The following is a 6,324-nucleotide window of genomic DNA, read 5'->3' on the forward strand; positions in this document are numbered from 1 at the left end:
CCCAAGGCAGTAAGGGAAAAGCTTGAAAATAAATAGTGAGCCTATCAACATCTGGATCGTGAAGACGGATTAACCTGTCTCCTCTTCTCTCTTTTCATGGGATCACAAGATAATTATGGATGGGGAGGGTTATTCGGACCATCTTGCTCCATCTCATTAAATGATTCCAAAGTGTTTTGCCTCGACCCCTCCATCTGGAAGTCGACTCAATGTGTTGATCACTCTTTGGACAAAAAAGATTTCCCCAATCTCAGTCCTAATTTGGCCTTTCACTAGTCCCCTTGATCCACTCTCTGACCTGCTGTGTACTTCCAAGTCCTACAGTTCATTTTGTTCTATTAACATGGGCCATTGCCTTTCACCAGCAATACTCACTGGCCCTGGTTCAATCATAGATCACCAGGTGAGATTTCTGAGTGTCTTTGAACAGTGGGTATCCATAGTGCACGGGATCCCTCGATCCCTATAACTGTTCACTGTGTGGGTTGAAGCTGACTGTGCCTGCATCTTGGAGATTGGACTTAGAAGTCTCCATAGCAGCAGCAGAACCATTAGCGAGAGGTGTTGCTGCTGGAATGGAAATGACCACTGCAGAGGCTGCTGGTGTTGCCACAAGCTCAGTGACAGACTACAGCAGTGGCAAGTGTGAGAGTATGGTCTCGGCCTTTTGGCTAAGATCATGCGTAACTGACCTGACAGGGGAGTAACCATGACCAGAAAGTGGTTCTCCCTGGATTAGGAAGGTGGTTCTCCTATGCTTTTTGGAAATAGGAGGTGGGTGGGGTGGCTTGACCCATCCACCTCCACGGAGGTGGGTGGGGGGCACACACCCACCTCCATGGCACAAACCTGGTATTGCAGTACTTCCAGGAATGGTGCAGTGGCTTTAGGCCTTTTGGCTAAGAGCATTGGCGCAGAGTGATCCTTGATGTGTGCAAGGTGACCTCTGGCGTTTGTAATCTGACAAGATGATCTGACAAAGAATTGGAAAGATTGGCAACGAATAAATTTTAAAAAAAGTGTGAGAGTATGGTCATCATCATAGGCAGTCCCTCAAAATCGAGGAAGACTTGCTTCCACTCTAAAGGTGAGTTCTTAGGTGACTGACCAGTCCAATACGGGAATTACAGACTCTGTCACAGGTGGGACAGATAGTTGTTGAGGGAAAGGGTGGGTGGGACCGGTTTGCCGCACGCTCCTTCCTCTGCCTGCACTTGTTTTCTGCATGATCTCGACGACGAGACTCGAGGTGCTCAGCGCCCTCCCGGATGCAATTCCTCCACTTAGTACTTGCATATTGTTAGCTAGGCACCAGACAGTGCCCTGATGGGAGTAAGCATATTGCAACAATTACACTCCAAGGTTGTCTCTGGTATTGCTTTGTTATTCCTTGAAGGAATGTTCTCGAGGGTCCGGAAATAAAAGCAGCTATTTATTACCCCACCGATTTAAGTGTTTATTCGGAGTATTAAAAAGATGAAATAAATGGTCTCAGCATCTCTGGGGTGAGGGAAAGGGAAATTCAGCCAGGATTCCTGCTTCCAAACACTATCCGTGAGCCCTATTAGCAAGTATGTACATCATACATGTGTGTACGCTCTTCCAATTCTGGCTTCTTGGCCATCCCCGATTTCAATCGTTCCGCCATTGGCGGCCGTGCCTTCAGCTGCCTGGGCCCTAAGGTCTGGAACTCCCTTCCTTAACCTCCCTGCCTCTCTACCTCTTCTCCTCCTTTCAGACACTCCTTAAAACCTGCCTCTTTGACCAAGCTTTTGGTCATCTGGCCTAATATCTCCTTAGATGGCTCAGTGTCAAATCTTTGTTTTACAACAGTCCTGTTAAATGCCTTGGGAAGTTTTAACTACATTAACGGTGCTACATAAATACAAGTTGTTGTTGTGAGTGAGTGGAGATTTCAGCCGAGGACAAGATTTAACTTGACTGTGATGGCTTCCATGGACAAATAGCCTGTCAGCACCGGCATAGACTACCAGAGAACATCCAGCAGCTGTGGGCCTGCACCGTAGTATGAGCGAGTGCCTTCAGGTGAGGAATGGGGCTCCTCAGCATACTTTAGTCAGGGCCCGTAAAACTTTTATTAAACACCCACTGGTGTACAGTTCTGCAGCTTGGCAGTCTGATTTATCGAGAGAAAGGTTTGTTGCATTGAAAGTATTCATCAAAAGGAGCTGTTAAATTGATTCTGGATGATTATTGCCAAGATTACGAGTCTGGCTCCCCCATCATTAAACTTGAAATCCTGATTCTCCTGATGGGAATTAACGCAGTCCTGTTTTACTTACTCTCTCCTCACAGTTCCTGACATTGATGCCTGCTCATTCCAAGCAGCACATCCCTCAGGGAATGCACTCTGACATTTTAATTTATAGATTACAGTTCGTTCTTCTACTGTCTCTTGCTGTAATCTTCTGCACCCATCACAGTTTCCAAGTGTCACCGTGTAACAGATTTTTTTATGTGTTTAATAATTTATCTCAGTCATATTTAGGTTACAATGCTTTTTGTGATTATTGTGCATATTTCAGTTGCCAAGCTGTCAGATTAATCGGTAATGATAAATGTGTTAGATTAATATTCTATAAAAAAGAATTTATGCAATTTTCCATTGCGGAAAATTACATTAAGTTTGAAATCTTATATTATTTTTCTTCATACATTATAACTAACTGAGTCATCCTGGGGCTTCAACTACACGGAACTTGAAGCCAAAGTTCAAAGTTTAACACAATACTTATCAATCTCCAATGGCATTGCTCATGAAGTATGGGTATTACAAGAAGTGCAAGATTTTTAATGTAATCGCTCATGAAGCTCTCATTTTCTTTACTTATGGTTAGTTAGTGTGCTTTTCGTTGTGTTTGTTGTAACAGGCCAGACTGGGTGGAGTTGGGAAACCCATGCCACAGTGTCACCTGTGGCTGGAGGACTGAACTGCAGGCATTACAGTGTCACCTAAAATGTCAGACTTGGCTCAGTGCTGATTCAGAAGGTTATGTGTTCAAACCCTGCTTCAGGATCAAGCACATAATCTAGGCTGACACTCCAGTGCAATACTAAGAGAGTGCTTCACTGTCAGTGGTGCTACTGAGATGTTAAACTTGAGACGTTAAACCAAGTCCCCGTCTGCCTTTTCAAGTGGATGTAAAAGATCCCATGACATCGTCATCATCATAGTCAGTCCCTCGAAGTCGAGGAAGACTCGCTTCCACTCTAAAAGTGAGTTCTTAGGTGACTGAACAGTCCAATACAGGAATTACAGTCTCTGTCACAGGTGGGACAGACAGTCATTGAGGGAAAGGGTGGGTGGGACTGGTTTGCCGCACGCTCCTTCCACTGCCCGTGTTTGTTTTCTGCATGCTCTCGGCGATGAGACTCGAGGTGCTCTGCGCCCTCTTGGATGCACTTCCTCCACTTAGGGCGGTCTTTGGCCAGGGATTCCCAGGTGTCAGTGGGGATGTTGCATTTTATCAGGGAGGCTTTGAGGGTGTCCTTGAAACATTTGCTCTGCCCACCTGGGGCTCGCTTGCCATGTAGAAGTTCCGAGTAGAGCGCTTGCTTTGGAGTCTTGTGTCAGGCATGCGAACAATGTGGCCCGCCCAACGGAGCTGGTCGAGTGTGGGCAGTGCTTCGATGCTGGAGATGTTGGCCTGATCGAGGACGCTAACATCGGTGCACGTCTCCTCCCAGAGGATTTGCAGGATCTTGCAGAGGCAGCGCTGGTAGTATTTCTCCAGCGATTTGAGGTGTCTGCTGTATATGGTCCACGTCTCTCAGCCATACAGGAGAGCGGGTACCACTACAGCCCTGTTTACCATGAGCTTGGTGCCAGATTTGAGGCCTGGTCTTGGAACACTCTCTTCCTCAGGCGGCCGAAGGCTGCACTGGCGCACTGGAGGCGGTGTTGAATCTCGTCGTCGTTGCCTGCCCTTGCTGATAGTAGGGTCCCGAGGATTGGAAAGTGGTCCGCGTTGTCCAGGGCCGCGCTGTGGATCTCTGAAAGACAGCACTTCCGACAGTGCAGCACTCCCTCGGTACTGCACTGGTGTGTCAGCCTGGATTTTTGTGCTCAGGTCCTTGGAGTGGGACGTGAGAATAGTGAGGACCCGGAATCCTCGAGCCTCGACAATGGTCAGCTCCCATCCCGATACAAACAGCGGCAATGAGCGACTACGCTGCAGCATTCAAGCGCTCAAATCCTACAAACCAAGTGAACAGTCAGGAGGACAAGCTGAAAGACAATTAATTAATACTTCAATTTGTCTGAAATCAGTGGAGCTTTTAAAACGGTAAGTAGAGTGGATTAAGTAATTAAGGTCATCGCACGTTAGCGAGGTGCGAAAGCTGATTGAACTGCCTGGAATAGTCGACGTGTGAGTGCTGACTTTGTAATTGACTGCTAGGGTGCTGGAAAATGGTTATTGTTAATTGGCTTGTGTCGGTGTAAGTAGCGGGGACTGTACTAAATTGTGATAATAGAAAATAGATGTGACAAACAGGAAGTCACTGCAATGCTATGTATTGGTTGATTGCACATGGGTTGTGGGAGTATATGGCCATTGGTCTCTGAAGTTGTGTTTCTGGGGCTGATTTTAACGGTGTGAGTGGCCTGAAAATGGCGTTGGGTTACTTAGGCCAGGGCTCCGGCCGCCATCTTGGTAAAGGCCTTTAGGTGAGCAGCCGTAGTGCCCAACTACTTCAGTTGGGACACCACAATTAATTTGCAAATCTGGATCCTACGACGTACATAGGACCCGGAGTGCAATCTTGAGACACTAAAGCATGCGGCAAAACCATTTTAATCTATTATTTTACTGGCACCTGTGTGGCCATCCCCTCCCTCACTCCCGGACTGAACAGCCACCTGACGTAGAAGCCAACCAATTTCGCACGTCCCCAACTAGTGAGCTCCATCGGTGCACTGGATTGGTATCTACCTTTGCAGGATTAATGCGAGTGAGGCCCATTCAGACCGCACGGCTGCGACAATGGGCTCTCTCCGCCCGTTGACCACCTGGTTTGTGCCAAATGTCGGAACAGGCCCCTCCCTCTCTGCCTCTGCTTCTCCCCCCTTAACCACTCCTCTCTTTACCTCTCTCGCCTTATTTAACTTGTCTTCTTTCCTTTTGGTGGCGTGGCTGGGAAAGAAGCCACCAATGGCAGCAGGTTACATTTGTGGTGGGGTTGTCAAGGAAAATGTGACCCTCAGCAACTCTGTTACCATCCCCTCCCCCAATTGCTAGTAATTCCCCCCGCGCCACCCATTGCATTTAGTGTATCCACTACCCACTCCCCTTCAGGTGAATGAGAATCAGACGGGTTCTCTAAAGACTGGGCAATCTGCACCACCAGATTCCTGCCCATGTCGTGAAGATGAAAATTTGCCTCAACATTTTTCAACAACAACAACAACTTGTATTTATATAGCACCTTGAATGTAGTTAAACATCCCAAGGCGCTTCGCAGGAGTATTACAAGACCAATATTTGACACCGAACCACATAAGGAGATATTAGGACAGGTGAACAAAAGCATGGCCAAAGAGGTAGGTTTTAAGGAGCGTCTTAAAGGAGGAGAGAGAGGCGGAGAGGTTTAGGGAGAGAATTCTAGAGTTTAGGGCCCAAGCAGCTGAAAGGCATGGCCACCAATGGTGGAATGTTGAAAATTGCGGATGAGCAAGAGTCCAGAATTAACATGGAAACATAGAAAATAGATGCAGGAGTAGGCCATTCGGCCCTTCGAGCCTGCACCGCCATTCAATGAGTTCATGGCTGAACCCATTCCTGCTTTCTCAACATACCCCTTGATCCCCCTAGTAGTAAGGACTACATCTAACTCCTTTTTGAATATATTTAGTGAATTGGCCTCAACAACTTTCTGTGGTAGAGAATTCCACAGGTTCACCACTCTTTGAGTGAAGAAGTTTCTCCTCATCTCGGTCCTAATTGGCTTACCCCTTATCCTTAGACTGTGACCCCTGGTTCTGGACTTCCCCAACATTGGGAACATTCTTCCTGCATCTAACCTGTCTGAACCCATCAGAATTTTAAACGTTTCTATCAGATCCCCTCTCATTCTTCTGAACTCCAATGAATACAAGCCCAGTTGATCCAGTCTTTCTTGATATGTCAGTCCCGCCATCCCAGGAATCAGTCTGGTGAACCTTCGCTGCACTCCCTCAATAGCAAGAATGTCCTTCCTCAAGTTAGGAGACAAAAACTGTACACAATACTCCAGGTGTGGCCTCAACAAGGCCCTGTTCAATTGTAGTAACACCTCACTGCCACTGTACTCAAATCCCTTCGC

At 47.1% G+C, this 6,324-nt stretch overlaps 1 pseudogene; it reads left to right on the forward strand.

Annotated features, from left to right (window-relative positions):
- Nucleotides 1-651: 651 nt before the first annotated feature.
- On the forward strand, nucleotides 652-886 carry LOC139228380 (U2 spliceosomal RNA; annotated as a pseudogene).
- Nucleotides 887-6,324: the final 5,438 nt, after the last annotated feature.

Source organism: Pristiophorus japonicus, chromosome 17 (genome assembly GCF_044704955.1).
Source record: "Pristiophorus japonicus isolate sPriJap1 chromosome 17, sPriJap1.hap1, whole genome shotgun sequence".
Classification (NCBI taxonomy): domain Eukaryota; kingdom Metazoa; phylum Chordata; class Chondrichthyes; family Pristiophoridae; genus Pristiophorus; species Pristiophorus japonicus.